This window comes from Cervus elaphus, chromosome 26, assembly GCF_910594005.1.
Source record: "Cervus elaphus chromosome 26, mCerEla1.1, whole genome shotgun sequence".
Taxonomy (NCBI): Eukaryota; Metazoa; Chordata; class Mammalia; order Artiodactyla; family Cervidae; genus Cervus; species Cervus elaphus.
This window is the reverse complement of record NC_057840.1, coordinates 33,409,544-33,431,021: the sequence shown is the minus strand read 5'-3', so window position 1 is coordinate 33,431,021 and position 21,478 is coordinate 33,409,544. Positions and strand designations below refer to the sequence as shown.

At 51.1% G+C, this 21,478-nt stretch overlaps 1 long non-coding RNA gene and 3 pseudogenes across 1 annotated transcript; all 4 read right to left on the bottom strand.

The window, feature by feature from the left end:
- Positions 1-20,989, bottom strand: part of LOC122684251 — a 99,383-nt pseudogene extending 78,394 nt beyond the window's left edge.
- On the bottom strand, positions 214-8,380 carry LOC122684480 (annotated as a pseudogene).
- On the bottom strand, positions 4,790-7,101 carry LOC122684483 (annotated as a pseudogene).
- LOC122684496 lies at positions 9,573-10,198 on the bottom strand. Its single transcript, XR_006338061.1, has 2 exons — positions 10,144-10,198; positions 9,573-10,055 (listed from the first exon to the last, which is right to left on the bottom strand). It is a non-coding gene; the product is annotated as an uncharacterized LOC122684496 (long non-coding RNA).
- Positions 20,990-21,478: the final 489 nt, after the last annotated feature.

Sequence of the window (21,478 nt, the reverse complement as noted above, 5' to 3'; positions counted from 1 at the left end):
AATGTAGCTGAATCATCAGTTGTATTTAATCCCGTAAGGTGGAAAAAGGGTGAAATGTCCCAAGTTCCCTCCTTGATTAGAAAAAGAAACTTGAAGTATTTATGTCTTTTGCAATAGTGAGATACTGACTTAAATATTCATATTAGGAAATAAAATCACTAAAAGAGACATTCAGACATAATATTTTGTTATATGCAAAACAGTGAAGTTGTTTCTCTGAACACAGAAAGAATCCCTGAGTCCTGTAATAGCAGATGGTATTTTTCTTGCATTATCACCATTTGCAACAATGAGAATGCCATACAGAGAAGAGTCTGATGTTTCACAAACTAGAAGAAAACAGAAAGTGTCCTATTTGTGGAGATTTCTTGTTCAAGTAGCTGAACACTTCATTGCAGGGATTCCATCACTTAGCACCAAGAGAAAGCGGTAAAAGAAGTTGGGGGAATAAAAAGAGACTGAGGAGTCTGTTCCCCAGATGTGACAAGAGACACGAGACAGTGCAGACACTTCTCATCACAACGGGAAGGCAGGCTCCGAACTCCTGGGTCTGACCTCCTGGCTCTAAAGTGAACAGCAGGAGAACAAAGGCGGCCAAGCAAAGACTGAGGCCTGAGGCCGAAGAGCACCTGTCGGGCTTCCTGGGAGCACCATCTCCTGCAGAAAAGAAAGAGGCCTTGGTCCAGGAGACTGAGGAAATCCTGTCACTTTCCTGGGGCTGCTCCTCCCCAGCCCCCCTCCAGCCCCGCCCTCACTGAGGGGCTCCTATGTCCCCCCCCCCCACCCCGGGCCCAGCAGCTTCTTGTCCCCTTCTCCTTCCTTCCTGCATCACAGAGTCACCCCAGGCCCTGACACCCCCTGCTCAGGCTCAGGACTGGAGCCAGTGAGCAATCAATCTGCCCCCTTTACTCAGGTCCGGGTCCCCCTCAAGGGGGGCCTAAAGGACCAGGGAGCAGGTCCCCAGAGGAGGGGCCTTGCCTCCTGACAGCCCTGGGGGGCTGCAGGCAAACCTCCTCCCTTCGCTCCCCTCCAGCCTCTGAGCCAGCAGCACACACAGCTCTCAGGACCAGGGTCCCTGCCCCCCATCTCTTCCTGGTCCCGCCCAGCTGGGCGCCTCCACCCCAGCTCAGGCCCACCATCCCCAGGACCTCTGCTCAAGGCAGGGCCGCTCAGTGATGGAGGCTCTGGGCCCCCAAGAGGCTGGTGACGAGCAGGCCACAGGCTGAGTCAGAACTGCTGCTGCCCCAGGAGCACAGGCCTGGCCTTGCCCCTTCCCACAGTCTCTGCTGTGGGGCTCCTGCCTTGCCTGCTTGGCCCAAGCCACTTCCTGTGAGAACAGGCCTTTGGAGTTGGGTCTGCAAAGGCCTTCCCAGCCCTTCCTTCTGGGATGAGAGCCCGGCCCCTCTCATCTTGGCCCCTGGGTGGGTCCCCTCCCCGCTGACACGTCATGTGGAGCCCCCATGCTGCTCTCAGCCCCGGGAGTCCTGCCCTCGCCCTGAGCGCCTGCTGTTCTCACACCACCCACCCTGGGCCCTGCCAGCCAGCGGTCTGTGCTCAGTCAGGGACTTGGCTCAACCCTTTCAGCATCAATAGGCCCTCAGCCTAGTGAGGCCCCTCCCTTTTCAAAATGTCACCTGATAGTGATGACCTCTCAGACCTCAGGGCTGAGCTTGTCCGAGTTCTGCTCTCAGGTGACATGGGGTCTTATCCCCCTGCTCATTTCCACGATGAGGAGGTTCAGTGAGGGGCAGGGGTCGGCTGGGATTCACCTTCCCCCTCCTCACACCAGGCCCTGTGTCCCTTCCTTCCCTCTGGATTCTGCCCTCAGTACCTGTTCCTGGAAAGGACTCAGCCCAGGAAGACAGTTATGATGAAACTGGTGAGGAGCACGGGGAGGATCCAGGCTTTGGACTTGATGGCTGTGGCCCTGGGCTGGACTGCAGAGGGGCCCATGGTCGGTGATGCTGCAAGGAGAGTAAGAGGAACCCCTTGTGCAGACCCCAAACTCAGCAGATGCCTCCTTGCCCCCCTGACTCAGGTACCCCTACTGTGCAGACAGTTTACACCCATCACATGGAAGCCTCTCTGATAGATCCTCAGGCGAGATGGGGGGAAGGGAGGAGCCCAGTCCTCATGGGCTAATGGGGTAGCTAGGTTTCCAACACAGCCACTCAGTCCTGCTGTGACATCAGAGACGGTGACATGAGGATGGAGTCCTCAGGAGCTGAGAGCAGAGGTGGTATTGACAGATTTCCAGAAGGAGGATTGGTGACATTTAAAAGAAGACTCTGGAAAGAGGGTACAGTGAGAAATAAATCCCAGAAATCAAAAAGATATCTACAGGTTTGGGATCAGCAAAAATCCATGTTCAGTAGTACAAAGGCCTGTGCTGTGAGGAAAGACATCAGGAGGGGGAAGAAGAAGGAGGATGACAGAGCATCCCCGGGTCATTGTTCTCCCAGGACAACTCACCTCTGACAGATCAGTATCTCAAACACACACACACAACACAGGGTCCATGTCACCACGAGGGGACTGTCACTTTCTCCTCCCTTCTCACTTACCCGAAGTCTTCAACATTTTCTCCCAGCGCACCATGAAACCCTGAAGCCAGGCCCCACAGTCTCCCATGGAGACCTTCTTCAGGAAGTCGGTCACATCTCTGTCATTCTCCCACTTCTCTTTCATCCATCTGCCTCCAGGGTGATCCAATCTCCAGTGTCCATTCTCCGAATCAAAGTGGAGGCTCATTTGTCCATTCAAGCCAAACTGCCAGGATCCACTGATGTGTCTGTCATCCTCACAGCGACACGTCATCCTGGCCTGCAGGGTGAGAGGGTCTGCTCCCACCGTGGGAAAGAAAGAGCTCAGCCTCTGGGCTTGACAGATTCTTTGCCCCACCTGGGTCCACCTCCCCTGGGTCCACGTCCCCTGGGCCCAGCTGATCTGGCCCTGGTCTCTCATGCAACACTTGCTCTTTCCACTGGACAACTAGGGAAGGACCGACATCCAACTGCATTTTAAGCCCCGATCTGCTCCTCCTGTACTTGGACTCTCTAACTTACCCATGACCCTGGGTTTCTCCAGTGTTAAGTCACGCAGATGGTCCCTGATGTCTCTGAGAGTTTCGATCTGTGTTTCCCAGGACTTCATGGTTTTCACTTCTTCTCCCAATGGACTAGTGAATATGATCTTAGCATGACCACAATCATAGGAGAGAAAAACCTCTCTGTCCACATCACCTTCAACATTACCACAGCTGTCCAGGTCTGGGCTGAGGATCGATGGTGAAGTTATAGGACAGAGAGTGAGCGTCTGTGAAGGCAAATGACAGAGAGGGTGAGGGTGTGAGAAGAAGACCCGTAGGTCTCCTCCCCCAGGGCTGTGGCAGCAGAGGAAGGCTGCAGGCTGGGCTGACAGAGCAGGACCCCCGCCTGCCCCCCACCCTCACCAGGCACGACTGAGGAAGGCGACGAAGCCTCAGGCAGGCAAGAAACCCCACAGCCCTGGTGACGCCCCGTTTCCACTCTGCTTACAAGCTTCCCACGTGGGACGAACCAATACATTCGTTTCCCAGGGATGGGCCAGGCTGGTTCAGAAGGAAAGGCCCAAACCCACAGGATGTCAGGTTCTCTCTGAGTGTCTGTGGGAGATGCAGAGGGTAAGGGGGCTGTTCCTGAGGAAGCAGATCACAGCCAGTGGGGGTGTGGGTGGGGAGGGTGAGCACAGAACCCAAAGCTGGAGAAGGGAGAGTTAATAATTACGGGTCACTGGGCTTAGCAAGGCCAGGGAGATGCTGCTGATCTCCCACTAGGATGGGACTTGGAAGCCTGGAGAAAGGCCTGGCCCACATGGCATGAAAGAGAAAGTCCAGAACTTCCAAGATAGGAGATAGAGGAGGGGATCCAAGGCTCAGAGAACTGAATCTGCCAGGGAGGACATGTTATGAAAGGGCAGGAGTGTGTGCAGTCCACCAGCTCCATGGGAAAGCCTGATGGGCTCTATGGAGCCTGAGAGGAAAGCGTGGATGAGAAGCATCTCCAATAGCTAAAGGATGACTTTTGCAGAAGATCAGGGATGGTGGTAGGACTTGGTGTTCCTGTGGGCTTCTATCAGGAACAGGGATGGAAGTTGTGGAAAAATCAGATTTCAGGTGAGGGTGCTCTAGGTCAGCAGAAAAGAGGTGCAGGGGTCAAAGTGATTAGAGAGTCTCAATGCCAGCCAGGGCCTGACTGCAGAGAATATGATGCTGGCTCATAGCACAGGGTGACCCGAAAGGCAAACAGATGGGCAGGAACCTAGCTACAAACTGTACCATTGAAAGAATTAAAGAGAGACAGCACACAGGCTGGATGATCAGGAAGCCAAAGGCAGCCATCCCTACCAAACATCTGATCCAGGCCCATTTTCCAGATCTGAGCCACTTCTCAGATGGTATCAACAGAGAAAGAAGCCACGTTCTAAAGAGGAAGGCATTTTCATCATCACATCTAGTGCAAAAGTCCTTCCATTCTTTCCCAAAGAGCCACATGGTTATTTGCTGGGGTAAGTGAACCTGCAGAAGCAGAAACTACTCTCACATTCACACTGCACCTAGTGTGTTTTATAATACCATGCACAGGAACCGTATCATCATCGTCCCCCAATTGTTGAAGCAATGCTCGGACTACTAAGTCATCAGTGGACAGCAGTCCAGGTTCTGCTTACAGTGGTTGTCACTGGGTCCACAGACCACAGAGCAGTCATTTCACATGCCGTGGATTGTGACATGCACGGAGACCTGAGTAGCTAGTAAATTAACGTGGGGTGAAGGCTACTGTATTAGTGAACTCCAGATTCAGACCTCAGACCCTACCTTCCCATCCCCAATAGTACGTGTACACAATATCCTAGAGGAAATACAGAGACAAGTAACCAAGCTACAACCTCTGGAGGGCTTCAGGGGTGTGGTCCCTATCCTAGCTCCAGTTAATTACCACTGTGGCCATAGGTTTCCTGTAATGGTACATAAGAAATATTTTAGGCTTCACAGACCCTAGGTCTCTGCTGCAATCTGCTGTCCCAGCACAAAAGCAGTCACAATTGGTGAACAATGAGCATGGCTGGAGCTGCTTCCTGGGCAGATGACCCGGCAGAACCCGTGACATCAGAGGCATCTGTGGTCAGAAAGGTGCTACAAGCCATTTTCTACTTGAAGGCTCACAACAGAGACCCCGAGTGTCCTGAAGTGAGGCCATGTCACTTGCCGTGGGGAAAGTCACACCATTGAAACGTGGCTCCTGGTGTGGTCCTGGGGCCTGGCAGAGATGAGGTCTCTGGTCATGGAATGTCAGAGTTGCCCATCATGATGTGGGCTCATTAACCCCAAATCATTAGTTCAGCTAGACCAGCCAGCACAGGATAGAAGTGATTATGTGTTTGGCATAAGCAGGGCCACAGGGAACAAACAAGACCCACCAGCAGCAGGCCTAGATGTGACACTAGAGTTGTTATGTGGTCACTATCCTCTGCTCACGCCTGTGGCTTCCCCTACGGCACTTTGGACCAAGGTAGCTACTCTGCAGCAAAGGAGTGGGGGGCATTAGCCCATAACTGCTGGACGGTTTTTACTTTCCTAAGAAAAAGTACTGCATGTTGAAGACAAATCATTCCCAAAACTAGTGAAAGAAAGCAAAACTTTAAAGGTGAATCACGTGCATTGTCTTTAGAAGGTAAGAAAATAAAAAACAGTTGGTAGTAATATTGTTATTTCAAATATGTGTGTTTAAACAATTTTAAAACTATTTTGTAAGAATATACCTATACCTCAAGGCAACTATGTGTAAAAAATTTACACAAACATTTTCAGTTCAAGCTAATAAAAGTGATATTGAGAAAGCATTCCACATCAGTAAGTCTGTCTTAGAAAGTTCAGATGCTAAAGCATTCCTAAAGCTCAGTGTTCTGAAAGACAAATCTGCTTCTCTGATGCTGGGTGATGCATGTGACTAGCTGGCTCCAAGTGGGCCTCGACAGGCACCTTCCTCCTGATGCTGGGGGACTGTGAGAGGAGAGTCAGACACAGGCCCCCAGGGCTGCACGGACCTCTGTGAGACACCAGGCCCTTTGCTGGAACTGCACCTCTCCTCTGGATCGAAGGCCCAGCACAAGGCATCACATAAATGGTTCATCAGGACAGTTGATAAGCTGGGCTATTTGGTAACCCTCTTTCAGGTACTCGGCCACATCAAACGGGTAGATGTCCACTTAGGGTGTTTGGCCAGAGTCATAAACCCCTGGGCTCTTTAGTAGCAGCATGCTGACTTCTCAGTTGTGGCATGCAGGATCCAGATCCCCAACCAGGGATCGAACCCAGGCCCCTGCATTGGGAGTGTGGAATCTTAGCCACTGGATCACCAGGGAAGGCTGGAGAACTCATTATTAACCAGACTTTCAAATGTCATCCATCAATCCTGTGATTTTGCTGTTCCCCAGACAGTGAGAGTCCATGGGGAACAAGACTCTGGAGAGGGACTGGCTTTGTTTTTAACTTGAAGTTGTTCAATGACAGAGCTCCTAGGAGCCAGGTCTTTGTGGAGGACTTCTTTCTGACCAGGTAGCTATTCCACAGGCAATCTGAGCAGCCATGTGAACTAGCTTTTGTTGAGAAGTTGCCTGTGCACTATTGGCCACTACATATCTACACTGTCATAAAAATAATTTAAGATCCCCCAAGTTCATGTAAGGCAATCCACCATGGGCTTTTCCCCTTCTTCTGTTCACACATGGGTAATAGGAAGATTTCTGTGATGAAGACCTCGTAGCTTACAACTTTCAGGGAGCATCGTTGTCACCTGAATTTCAGAAGCTTGATCTCTAACTGTTTTTACAAATGCTTGTTGCTCGTTATCTGGATCTTTTTCATCTACATAACCCCCATGGAAAGTACACCAAAAGGTACCTTTTTAGAGTACATCTTTTAAGTTCCTCTCCCTGGATAGATATTTTGATATCATTCACCTTAGCTTTGGCCTCCAAAAGAGTGACACTTCTCAAGTCCTACTCCTCTACCCACAAGGGAGGATAACTGGAGATGGGAGTTGTATTGTTGGGTGTGTTGCCTCTCACACACTGAGACATCTGGGAAGGACTGGGACTGAGACAGACCTTGGGAACTACTGCTGGCACTGATACTATCTTCCAGTTCAATCCTTTTCATACTATGAAGATGCAAAACAGCTAATACTAGTACTACAAGAAATATAACTGGACAGCAAATCCCTAGGCTGATATAAAACACACGTGTAGACACGGCTGGAGCTGCATGTACAGGGTCATAAATGGGTTCCTCTGCTGGTGGTTTTGTCCAAGGCTGAAGTTTTACTTCCTCAATTTCTGGATCGCAGCTCTAAGACTGTGAAGCTTTCTGAAGTTACTGTCAAGTTGAGCTGCATTTAGTATCATAATTTCAGAATCTACTTTGCCAGGACAGGACAGCTGGAGCCCAAACACTGATACAGTGCGTGGGAGTTCCGGGGGCAGGGGGCGCCGGGGCAGGCAGGCAGCCTAGAGGACCCCAGCGGTCCCCGCGGCGGCCTTTCGGATGGGCGTCCCGGGGAGACCAGCCCGCACATCCTTCCGCTAGGAGCTCCGGACTCCACCGCCCAGGAGAAGCTCGGTCGCCCGCCGCCGCCCACCCCCGCCCAGGCCCCGGACGGCCGCGGAGCTCTCCTCGCCCGGCCGCCCTGCAGGTGTTAACTTAACGGTGATAAAGAGCACTGGTCCTTCAAGGGCCGACAGCAGTAGGGACCAGAAGGGGCTCTGTGCGCAGATCGCGGGCTGGTGCTTTTCGGGGCTTCTCTGGGTCCCTTCCCCGCGGGGAGGCAGACGGGTCCCAGCCCGCCGGGCTCCAGGACTCCCACTTCCCAAGGGGCGGGCTGGGCCCTGAGGGGCCTCAACAGCATTCCCTGTAGCGTCCTGGCCCCGTCTTCTCCTAGCGTCACCTCCCAAACTCCCCGCATTACTGCTTCACCCAAGGCACCGCTGTTCTGCCCCGGAGAGCCGGCAAGTAGCCCGTGGGAGCCACCGAGGCGCAAAGGGGCCAGGGGAAGGGAAAGAGGAGGCGGCCGCGGCGCCACCCCGCTAGGAGTTTCGCGAACCCCCGCGCCGTCACCACCCCTGTTCAGGTCGTAACTCACCCAACTTCCACGCGCCCCGCCCCCCGCAGCTTCATCCCCGAGCTCACCGCCGGGCGTCCCGCTGAACCAGACAATCAGAAGCAGGACCAGGAAGCCAAGGCAGGTCTCGGGGCCACCCATCTCTCCCTTTGCCACCTGGATCTCAATTTTGCACGAGAGGAGGATGCCAGGTCAGGTGAGCGGATCCTTTCCTCGGGGGCACGTTCTGCACTTCAGTGGCAACCGGCAGATCCTCTGCGCTGAGGCCAACCCCGGGGCGGGGCCGGGCGGGCGCTGGCGTCACCAGGTTGAAACCGCTTACATCCTGGACGCTGCCCCACTCGCCGCCCCAAGGGCTGTTGCCGCCGCCTCTTCCCACTCCTTGGAGCTGTACTTGAGCTGTGCTTGGGCTGATAGCCAGAATCTTCCTAGTTAGATCATTGTGTCATTTTGGTCTCCCTAATTAATAGAATTTGATCAGAGGTCAGGGAAGAGTTTCTGGCAAGAAGGTCATGGAGGGGAGAGCTCAGGGCTTCCTCCTTCCCCATCTTGAGCTTGCCTTGGATGATCACTGGCCTTTCCACTGTACTGAGTTTCCTCAGGGTTTTCCACACCATCTTATGAAAACCTGAAGGAGCCTTTCAGCCAACCCAGTTACTGTTTCCGGTGCTAGTTCCCTTGGCAAACTTACTTGATAAACGTCCTCTGTGTCCTGACCATTCCACTGACTTGCCTTCTCTCATCTCTCCCTCTCCTCAGGCTTCCTGAGTCCCAGAGACACAACAGTATTGAAATTAGGTCAGTTCGTCACTCTGCAAGTTTGCTTGTTTATTTTTCCTTCAAAATGTCAATGCCAATGCATTTTGAAGAAGGATTCTGTATAATTCTACAAAATGTCAATGCCAATGCATTTTGAAGAAGGATTCTGTATAATTCTACAGGGTATTTGCCCCCCCCCCCACCTTTTTTTTTGTATAATTGTACAAGCTTTGAAAATTACATAGGTTATAATGATCCAGTATTATTTGTCATTCAAAAAGAAAAAAAAACTTTCTCTTCCTCCCAGCAACCATCCAGGAGGAATTAAAGTTCCTGAAAGAAGGCCAATTCAAGATGGCTTCTACTCTGGTAGAAACAGAAAACTAAAAGATGAGCAAAAGCAATAAATAAATGGGTCCTCATCAAGCTTACATACTTTTGCACAGCTAGGAAACCATAAACAAAACAAAAAAGGCAAACTACAGACTGGGAGAAAAGATTTGCAAATGATGTCATCCTTGCAGGTAATAAGGGCTTAATTTCCAAATATATGAAAAGCTCTTATAACTCAGTAATAAAGACAGGGAACCCAATCAAAGAAAGGACAGAAGATCTAAATAGACATTTCTCCAAAGAAGGCTGACACATGGCCAGTGACACGTGAGAAGATGATCAATATTTATTATTTTTAATTAATTAAAAACTTCTATTGTGTACTGGAGTATATGGTTGATGAAAAAAGTGTGTTAGTTTCAGGTGTGCAGCAAAGTGACTCAGTTACACACATACATGTAGCTATTTTCTTTACAAATTCTTTTCCCATTTATGCTATTACAGAATATTGAGCAGACTTTCCTATGCCACAGGATAAGTCCTTGTTGGTTATCTATTTTAAGTATAGTAGTGAGTACATGTCAACCCTAACCTCCCAGTTTATCTCTCTCCATCACCTATCACCTCTGGATATATGCCCAGGAGTGGGACTGCTGTATCATATGGTAGCTCTGAACCTGCCTGCAATGCAGGAGACCTGGGTTTAATCCCTGGGTCAGGAAGATCCCCTGGAGAAGGAAATGGCAACCCACTTCAGTATTCTTGCCTGGAGAATTCCATGGACGGAGTCTGGCGAGCAACAGTCCCCTGGGTGGCAAAAAGTTGGACAGGACTTAGTAACTGAATCACCACCACATGGTAGCCCTGTTTTTAGTTTTGAAAGGAATCTCCATACCTTTCTCCATTGTGTCTGTATCAATTTACATTCCCACCAACAGTGTGGGAGGGTTGTCTTTTCTCCACAGTCTCTCCAGCATTTATTGATTGCTCAGTTCAGTTCAGTTCAGTCGTTCAGTAACGTCTGAATTTTGTGACTCCATGGACTGGAAGCTAGGCTTCCCTGTCCATCGCCAAGTCCCGGAGCATCCTAAACTCATAGACTTTTCAGTATGGCCATTCTGACCAGTGTGAGGTTCCTTGAAGGGGGAAGGAGAACAAATGTCAGAGAATGAGGAGTAAAGCTAACGTGTCTCAGCCCCAGGATCCAGGGAACCTGCTGGGCAACAAGGACAGACATTGGGGACAGAGCGGGGTTGGTGCGCACAGGCCTCGCTGCAGAGGCTTCTCCTGTCTCAAAGCCCCGGCTCTGTTCACCTGGGCTCCCACAGCTCAGGGTCCAGTCGTCCCGGGGCACATGGGATCTTCCCTGACCAGGGTCAAACCTGTGTCCCCTGCACTGGCAGGCGAACTCCTATCACTGGCCCACTGGAAAGCCTCCGCCACATCTTCTTTACCCATTCATTTGTCGATTGTCATTTAAGTTGCTTCTATGGCATCTCAATAGCTCAGACTATAAAGAATCTGCCTGCTATGAGGGAGACCTGGGTTCAGTTCCTGTGTTGGGAAGCTCCCCTGGAGGAGGGCATGGCAACCCACTCCAGTATTCCTGCCTGGAGAATCCCATGGACAGAGGAGCCTGGTGGGACACAGTCTATGGGGTCACAGAGTTGGACACGACTGAGCTACGAAGCACACACACATTCTCCTTCCCCTGAGAGTGTCCAGGCCCGGGTTCCCACCTCTGACCCTGGGCCCACAATTCTCCAGCTGAACAGCCTCAGGTTCTGAGTGCTTGCCCCATGTCTCCCCCAGGGTCTGGGTCTGTTCTGAGAAGGCCTTCAAGGCATTAATTCTCCTCCAAGAGAAGCAAGGGTTTGGGCCTGTTACTGTCATAATGAAGGAAAGCCTATTTCTCCAATGCCCCCGTGGAGCCTCCACCTCACATCAGGGCTGGAGTGACAATGAAGCTGTAGCCAAGTTAAGTGTCTGTGAGGAAACTCAGGTGCTAGCTGGCATGGGGAGTGCTGACTCACTCTTCATGTGCCCTGCAAAGTTCGTCTGTTGCAACCTTGGCCCTGAATGTGATGGTATCGAAGATGGGTGTGTGGGAAGTGATTGATATGTTCCGTTCAGTTCAGTTCAGTCTCTCAGTCATGTCTGACTCTTTGTGACCTCGTGGACTGCAGCACGCCAGGCTTCCCTATCCATCACCAACTCCTGGAGCTTGGTCAAGCTCATGTCCATTGAGTTGGTGATGCTTTTTAATGATCTCATCCTCTGTCGTCCCCTTCTCCTCCTGCCTTCAATCTTTCCCAGCATCAGAGTCTTTTCCAATGAGTCAGTTCTTCACATCAGGTGGCCAAAGTATTGAAACTTCAGCCTCAGCATCATTCCTTCCAAAGTATAATCAGGACTAATTTCTTTTAGGATTGACTGGTTTGACCTCCTTGCAGTCCAAGGGACTCTCAAGACTCTTCTCCAACACCACAGTTCAAAAGCATCAATTCTTTTTTTTTTTTTTTTAAAAGCATCAATTCTTTGGCCCTCAGTTTCCCACCTGAGCTTCTGGACAGACCTGGGAACACCGGCGATGAGCGGTAAGAAATGACAGAAGGTGCGGAGAAGGGCAAGGTGGGAGGAAGGAATTGGGGGACAGTGAGGGGTCTGGGCCTGGAGAGGTGGGAGGGGCATGGTGGAGAGTGTTGGGTCCCCTCCCCAACCGGTTGTGCCCCCCACAGGCGTCCCTCCCCCTGAGTTTAGTAGGCAGGAGGGGATTGAAGGGAATCCTAGTTCTCAGAGGCTCCAAAGCGAAAGTCACTCAGTCGTGTCCAACTATACAGTCCATGGAATTCTCCAGGCCAGAATACTGGACTGGGTAGCCTTTCCCTTCTCCAGGGAATCATCCCAATCGAGGAATCAAATCCAGGTCTCCCACATTGCAGGTGGATTCTTTACCAGCTGAGCCACCAGGAAGCCCAAGAATACTGGAGTGGGTAGCCTTTCCCTCAATGGCACCCCACTCCAGTACTCTTGCCTGGAAAATCCTATGGATGGAGGAGCCTGGTAGGCTGCGGTCCATGGGGTCGCTAAGAGTCGGACACAACTGAGCAACTTCATTTTCACTTTTCCCTTTCACACATTGGAGAAGGAAATGGCAACCCACTCCAGTGTTCTTGCCTGGAGAATCCCAGGGATGGGGGAGCCTGCCGACTATGGTGGGCTGCCGTCTATGGTGGGCTGCCGTCTATGGTGGGCTGCTGTCTAAGGGATCACACGGAGTCGGAAATGGCTGAAGTGACTTAGCAGTAGCAGCAGCAGCCTTTCCCTTCTCCAGGGGATCTTCCTGACCCAGGAGTCGAACCAGGGCCTCCTGCATTAAAGGTGGATTCTTTACCAACTGAGCTATCAGGGAAGCCCCAGGCTGACGAGACGCTGAGGGAGGGAACGCAGTTCAGCCCCTGGGCCTGGGGGAGGCATCAGCTGGTGAAGGCAGGTGACCCCGTTGACACCTGTCACAAGGCAGATATCTTTGTGTGATGTTTCCAAGCTAGAAAAAGACAAAGTAAATTGTCAGGGGCTAACAGCTTCTTCCCTATCCCTGCCAATGTTTGGTTCCCTTGGGACCTTGGGGTGATGCTGTGCAGGCCAGAGGGTCCAGGCCCAGAGAAGGGAGAAGCTGGAGAGCCGGTCACCACTGAGGCCTCTTCAGCACCAGTCCTGACACACTGCTCACCCCACGCTCTCCATGCACACCTGTCTTCCCACACTTCAGCCCCCAGTTACACACACAAGCCCCCTCCATCACCCACAGCCCCCCTGACTCTCCAGCCTCCCACACAGCCCCCCTCACATGCACGTGCTCCCCACATAGGCTTCACGCTTCTCACTCATATCCTTCCACCCTTGCGCACGTCACCCGTCCTGAAACTGTCCATGCAGGTCTCCTCACACCCGCTTCCCTCTGTGCACACCCCACCCCCACCCCCACACACTTTCTTTCACACACAAGTGCCTGCTTGCCTGCCCCACTGGCTCTCCACTCTCTGCCAAGTCACACCGCGTTCCCCTCCCACAGGGACCCTGGCTTCCTCACACTGTCTGTACACACTGCTTCACACAAATTCCACACAGAAGGCTCCCATCTACTTCCGCTGCCATCCAGAAACTTTCCCCTCATGGCCATTTCCCTTCACTCTCTTCCTCCTCTCTGGGTCCCCCAGGGGATCCCCTCCCGGGCCCTCTGCTTATGCATACTGTCCACTCCCCTTCTGTCCCAGGCTCACCTGTCCACAGTCACACACACACACACACACACACACACACACCAAGGTTCCCAACATTCTCACACACTAGTTGTGGCTGCTCCCCACACATCAAACACACTCTTCCCAGCATTCCCTCACTCTCTTCACATTCGCCTTCCTATCACAAATTAGCGTCACTGCCCCACACAACCTAAGTGGGAAATGGCAGCCCACTCCAGTATTCCTTTGTGGAGAATCCCATGGACGGAGGAGCCGGGAGGGCCACAGTGCACAGGGTCGCAAAGAGTCAGACATGACTGAGCAGCTAACACAGTCACTCCTCTCTTCTGCCCTCCTCCTCTCACGCACACACTCTCTCTCTGTCTGTCTCTCTCTCACACACACACAGTCACGCTGACCAGTTCTCCCCAAGATACTGGGCCTTCCAGCTGCCCCAAAGCCACACACAGCTCGGGTGGTTCTGGAAAGGGGCTGGATGCCAGGACTCCGCCCCAGGGCTGAGCCAGGAATTTTAGGTCTCTGTCTGGGTCCTACCTGGAAAGGTGCCTTCTCCTTTTTAATGCTCCAGCCCCATATCTAAAACTACTCACCAAACATGCTCCTACTGGCATACAGACCCGAGCCCCCACGAACAGTCACCTTCATGCATTAATCAACCTAAAATGAACATTTGTGTATTGTGCTAAATAGAAATCCTTTATAGTTACAGGATTAGCCACTTCTTCCATTGTCATATATTGCATCAGTGTCATGTATTGCATCGCTGGTATTTCCTACCTCGTCCACTAGGTGTCATGTTGTAGATGTCCCTGGGTCTGTTTCTTGGCTCTTTTCTAAAACTGCTCTCCTGCCTTCCTTCTTGCTCACCAGTTCCCTTTGCGCTGGGAATGCAGCCTAAGCCCCCGCAGGCTTGGCTGGGACAGTGAAGTCGTCATAAAGAATTACCACAAACACTATGGCTTGAAACAACCAAAATTTATTCTTTCAAGGTTGTAAGGGTTAGAAGTCTGAAATCAAGGTGTCAGTAGGGCCCTCTCTGAAGGCTCTAAGGGAAGCTCCATCTTGTCTCTTCCTGACTACTGGTGGTTGCATGGAGAAGGAAATGCTGACACACCCCAGTATTCTTGCCTGGAGAATGCCATGGACAGAGGAGCCTGGTGGGCTGCAGTCCATGGGGCCGCAAAGAGGCGGACACGACCGAGGTACCGTGCACAGCTCTGTGGTTCCCGGAAACCCTTGGCGTTGCGGAGCTCGTGTCTATTTCTGTCCTTCCATGACACTCTTCCCGTGGGTCTTGTCTCCCTGTATCCGTCTCTTCTTTGCATGTCCACATTTCTCTCTCCTGGTAAAGGCACCAGTCACTGGATTAGAGCCCACCCTAATCCACCCTGGCCTCACCTTGGTTGGATTACATCTGCACACACCCTATTTCCAGGTGAGGTCTCCTTCACCTAATAGTAAGGACTTCAACACATTTGAGCCCCTAAAATAAAGGACTTTCAATAAACATTCATGTGATTCTCATTGGGCAAAAAAGGTACAATGTATAATTGAATTCTCTGCATCACTGAATATATTCCTGACAGGAGAAAACTTCAAGTTTGTCCAGACATTAATGAAAACTGAAAGGTTAAAATTTTTTCCGATCTAAAAAAAAAAAAATTTTTTTTCCGATCTTTTCTTCTCATCCTGGTATGAATGTATGAGCTCAAACATCCCCTTGTTTTAAGCATTGTTTTAGGTGTTTCTGAGGTCAGGAGTCGTCTCTGTTAGCAAGTTCACTGTAGTCACTCTAAGTGGGAAATATTAATCCAAGAGTTAATTCTCTTCAGTTTTGCTGTGCATGAACTAGTTTAGAGCACCTGATAAGGGTCCATCTAGGTGGTGGATAGTCCTTTAAATAATATCTTTTCCAGCATGCATAATTTCCTGGTTGTGAGTCATGGAACATCTAATCTTCATCCATAAATTACTGAGATTTAGAATCGAGCTCAGAATGTCTTTTTAATAACTCAGTAAGGGGCTTCCCTGGTGGCTCCTTGGTGATGAATCTGCCTGCCAATGCAGGAGACATGAGTTCAGTCCCTGTCCGGGAAGATCCCACATGCTGCAAAACAACTAAGCTCATGGGCCACGAGTCCTGAGGCTGTGCTCTGGAGCCTGGGGAAGCATCTACTGAGCCTGTGTGCCCAACTCCTGAAGCCCGCAGCCTGGAGCCTGTGCTCTGCCACCAGAAAAGCCATCACAGGGAGCTGCTCTTGCACCGTAACTAGAGAGCAGCAACTAGAGAAAGCCAACACACAGCAATGAGGACCCAGCACAGCCAGAAATAAATACATCTTAAAAAAATAATTCAGTTAAACTTCACAATAATGGAACACAACAAAAAGGAGTACCTCAGTGTACATATTCTTTTGTGTCCAGCACTTGCCTCTCAAATCCTTTTTATGAGGCTTCTATGGTTTTACTGTGGTAATTTATTCTTTGTTTATTGGGTTATAGTGTTCCACTTATGGCTATATCACAGTTTATCCTTTCTTTTGTCCTGGATACATTTTTACGCATTAACATGTCAGTATGTTAATACATATATTAATCTACATGATAATTTAACTGGTACACTCATACTTTTGTGTACATCTAAGCAGTTAGCACTTGACTATGGTTTCTGCGTATGTATTAGTCTGCTAGGTCTCTAAAGAAAAGCTATTGTTCTATACTCAGAACAGGAAATATGACACCAAAATGTGGGTTTTAGAAAGTCTGCTCCAGGAACCAGGACTCCGACCAAATGTATACTTCCTACTGTATCACAACACAGACTGTAACCACACACCACCGACTGAGTGGTTTCAACAAGACTTCCTGGAAGTGAGGATTTTATCACATGAATTAAGAAGAACACAATCAGCCCATAAAACCATGTGGTAACTTAACTATACATGAAAGTGAGTGTGAACACATAAATTATATCTCATTAAATCACATAATGTTATCCCTAATGCATTACCCTCTTAAGAGAATTTTTAAAATGCCAACCCCCGCCCCCCACCCTGATTCCACCCCACATGAAGGGAAGTCTGATGGAAAGAATAGAACTCGAAGTCTTAACTGATTTTGAGCAAATATTTGACTTTTCGCAAATCCTCAAAATGACCAAGTCAATACATCTTAAGGGCCCATCAACAGTCATGGAAAGTGAAGGAATTCTTAAGCATGAGCTTCTTTAGCTTCTTGTTAAACCCCACTCTGAGCAGAAGGTCGTGTATTAGATCAACAGCCAGATTGTCATCAAGGGTCAGTTTTTGCCACCCAGAGTTGGTTTAACATTGTACCTTCTCATAGTCCAGGGAGAAACATCCAGATGATGGAATAGCTGTTAGAACACTGGGGAAAATGTTAAACTAGATAATGCTATCATCAGAGAACAAAAGGTTTTTTTCATCAAAGGGCTGGGAAAGCCTGAGTAAGATCTCAGGACAACACCCCACCTCACCATGTCTACATCTTGTACCTGGTGCCCTCAAAGGAGAAGACACTTGTCTTCATCCCCATTCCCACTGCACTGTCCTGCTGCCCACACCAGCCTCTTCTACTCCAACAACAGAGTGCTCCCAACCCTACAGGGAAGTGTGGGGGCCCAAGACCAAGAGAGAACATCATCTAGGTAAAGATGGGTCCAGTGGACAGGGGCTTGGTGAGACCCAAGGCTCACCTCTCCCAAGTCCTGACCAGAACAAACCTGCCTAGGAGCCAGAGGCCAGCCAGTTTCTCACCTGCTGTGGTCCCTGATTTCTTCATAAGATTCATGACGATGAACCAACTAGAACTAACTGGGTGATGATCAATAGGATAATGCAAGTGACCAAACGGATGGATGCAGACTGGCTGATATCTGGGGCCATTATTAGTGGTTCTAAAGTGAAAAAGCAAAAGCCTTGTCAAATATAAGAATACACCTTCCTCAGCACCTGCTGTCCTTAGACAGCACACGTTCCCCATATAGTTACTGACTCATGTGAAGCCACTCTGCAGGTCCGGGTGTGGAAAGATGAATGGGCTTGTGCTCTGTCTTCGTGGAGCTAATATCTCTCCTGAGTTGTGTTAGTCGTTCAGTCAATTCCGAACCCTTTGCAAGCTCATGGACTGTAGCCCACCAGGCTCCTCTGTCTATGGGATTCTCCAGACAAGAACACTGGAGTGGGTTGCCATTTCATACTCCAGGGGATCTTCCCAACCCAAGGATAGAACGTGTGTCTCCTGCCTTACAGGCAGATTCTTTACTGTCTGAGTCACTGAGACAGCAAATGTCCATCTTTCAGGTGGACATGTTTATTATGAGGAGTCCTTTTTGTGGAGTACACATTGGGGGTATTTAATTCTGTCTGGGAAGGGATAAGGGCTTCATTAAGTGACATTAGAGTTGGTTAAAGGATCAGTACATCAGTGGGGAGAGAAGGCCTGGAAACATAATGCATATATAGTTCGGGGACCATTGAGCAGTGCCGGGGGTCTGGGTCATTGGTTAATGAGGAAGGGGGCTCCTGTGCTGAGGGAGGTGGGCTGGGAAAGGAGGATGCTGGCAAGTTCTGTGCTATGCCCATCACTGACTCTCCAGACAGGAAGTCCACCAAGAGATCAGTCACTCTCTCCATCCATCATATTTTCAGTTGCACAAACATACGTGCTCATATCCACACATGAAGGCACTAGACCTTTGAAGAGAGCTACCACCTCCCCCACACCCCACTCAGTTACCTATGGGCTCTGGGAGCAGCATGTTCTCCCAGTGTTCCAGGAATTCCCTAAGCCAATAACTGCAGTCTCCCGTTGAGATCTTCCTGAAATACTCTGCCAGTTCCTGGTTATTCTCCCACTCCTCCTTGAGGCCTGTGGCTCCAGGATCGAAGACTGTCCAGGTTATGCTCATGGTGTCAAGGAGGAGAGCTATCCATCCATCGCGGCTGAAGAGCAAGGATGCACCAGAGCATTGCTCAGCTTCACACTGACAGCATAGCCTGACCTGCAGGGAGGAAGGACCACACACAGTGAATCTTTCTGGACTGTCCACACGCCATCCTCCCAGTCAGTTAAGTGTGTCTGCACATCTAGGGGCCATGATCTTCCGACCATGACCTCCCCCTCTTACCCATCAGGTCCACCGGGTCTCTAAGGCTGGATCACATTCAGTCTTTTCACAGGAAGGACCTCCCTGCACGCACTCCGCCCCTACCCCTCTCTTGCTGTCTCCAGCTCCCCACCCCCTCCCATACTTACCCCTCATCTCCTTTTTGTCCAGTTTGATGACAGGCAGGACCATCCTGAGCTCTCTTCCTGCTTCTCCTACCATTTGGCTCAATTCAGTCCACGCTTTGGTGTCGTTTACCTCCTCCCCCAGGAAACCCAAAGGTCTGACCTTGTTCCTGTCACTGTCAAACTGGAGGAAAGGCTTTGTGTCCACGGAGCCCTGGACTTGACACCAGGGCTGGCCCGGTCTGGACTGAGATTTTACAGTGAGGTCGAGGCACAGAGAGTGGGCATCTGTGAGAGAAAACCACAGGTGCGTCTGGGAGATTCCCCTCCAGGGCCTGGTTGCAGAGGGAGGGGTCTCTATCCTAGACCCCCTCCTCTGCTGCATCCTCAGTCCTGTCTCACCTTTAACTGTCTGAGCTTTAGTTAAACACTTTGATGCCACCGTGGATCTTTTCTGTCCATGTACTAGTAGTAGGAAGATTTCTCTGATATATGGTGGCTCAGGCAGTAAAGAATCTGCCCGCAATGCAGGAGACCCAGGTTCAAACCCCTGGAGAAGGAAATGGCAATCCACTCCAGTATTCTTGCCTGGAGAATGGACAGAGGAGCCTGGCAGACTACGGTCCGGTGTAGGGTGTCAAAGAGTCAGACACAGCTAAGTGACTAAACAGGCACACGCCAGCTTGTGAGGTAACAAAAGAGAAGACTGTCTGCTTTCTAGAGACTTAAAATCTATCTGAACAGACAAGACTTTCAACAGAATGGGAACAAAGAAGCCACAGGACACATGCCACATTCTCGATGGGTCCCTAGGCATCAGGAAAGTTTTACTGGAGTAGGAGGTGGGACTGGCCAGGAGAGGGAAAGCAGCTCCAGGAGCACAGGCCCAGCACGCTGCCTTGGGCGGGGTCCCGGAAGGCAGGGTGTCACCTCCTGGGCAGCCAGTCCAGCTAAACCACACCCTCACCATCCTAAGAGCAGGTGGACAGGCGCCCACCAGGGTGGAGCCCCTTCCCTCCCCATTTTCTCTCGTCCTCCACTCCCCCAGCAGAGCCCCAGATCCAGGACACTCACTGCCCAGAGTCTTCCCGGCTTCTGTCAGCAGCAGTATCAGCAAAAGATGACCTGTGGTGTGAGCCAGTGACTTTCCTCCCTGCAGTTTTAGGAGCATGACCAGAAAACGTAGCCTGGGGTGTGTCTATACCTCTGCCTCCTGACCCCGCCCAAAGCCTTCAGTCCTAGACTGAGGAAGCCCTGCTGAAAAACAAGAAAACAACACTCAGGCCCAGGAAGTATTTCTTAAGTTTCAAATGTAATTACTCATTAAAAAAAAAACATAGTCATGACATTACAAAGCCAAATTCACTTTGAACAACTATCCTCCCTCCAAAAAAGCCCTTTTCTGGTGTGAGCAAGAAAAGCCCACGTTTTGTTGGCTCTTCTGCTCACTCCAGGAGCCACTTGCTCCTCAGATCTTTATGTGAACTCACTTCCTCCTCACCCCCGCCCCACCGCCGCTGCCATCACCTGCTCAGTTATCCCTTCTTTTCTCCTACATCCACTTTCCATCCTAACCTTTCTCTGTAATGATTACGATTCACTCCATGTTAGTCACTCAGTCGTGTCCGACTCTGCGACCCCCTGGACTGTAGAGCCCGCCAGGGTCCTCTGTCCATGGGATTCTCCAGGCAAGAATACTGGAGCAGCTTGTCATTCCCTTCTGTTAATCAAACCAGCAGCGGCCGACCCCCCCAGGTCTGCCATATCGGAGGAGGGTGTGCAAGAGTCCAATCGTCCTGTTGGAGGCGAGCTCCAGAACAGCCGTGAATTTATTACCGTTTGCTCATGGGCAAGTTGCAAAGTCCTCCTAGGGCTCCGGAGGAGGAAGCTCACCGCCAAACGTGGACGGATTTTCCCGAGTCAACTAGCAGCGGCCCCTCCCGCCTTTCCCAGCCCCCTCCCCTGCGCTACGCGTCTCCCGCAGGATGTCAGCCGCGCAGGTGGCTCAACCCCGCGGGCTCCCGGGTGTTGGCTTCGGGGTGGCGGGAGAAGACAGAACATTTGGGGGAGCCGCCCTGGGTTCGTACTCACCGCTCACTCCTCCTCCGCACCCGGCTCCTGCGATCGGCGGGGCGCGCTTCTCGCCTGCAGGGTCCAGCCAAGGTCGCTCTCGCGCAGGTTGAAACTGTACAGTTCGCAACCACAAGAGAAGTTCCGAAACTCTCCTGGGGTTTTCTGTTTCACTCGCTCTTTCGAATCTCGGCCAGACGCCCAGCGGCCCCGGCGGCGTTCGGAGCAGCGTCGCTGGAGCGGGGATCCCCGGGCGGGCGCAGAAGAGGGGCCCCGGCGGAGGTGCCGCGCTTGCGGGACGGCGCCCCCGGGAGGCCCGCCCGGCCGGTGAGTGAGTCTCTGTAAGGAAGTGCCGGGGGTGCCGGCCGAGGAGCCACGGGCGACTTCTCGGTCCTGAGGGGGCCGAGGTTCCCGGCGCTCGGGCCCCGCCACTCTCTTCTCTCTACCATCCTCTCCTGCGGGTCCGAAAGCGAGTCTTCCCTGGCCACCTGACCAGCTGCCACAAGTCAGTCCTTCTTGGATGGCATTCCTTATAAGGGCAGCTAAATAAAGAGATGAGGTAAATAAAACACATGGCAGCAGGCCATTTATTCTCCGACTGTTCCGTTACTCCCACCGCCCTTCCAGGAGGTCTGTGATCAA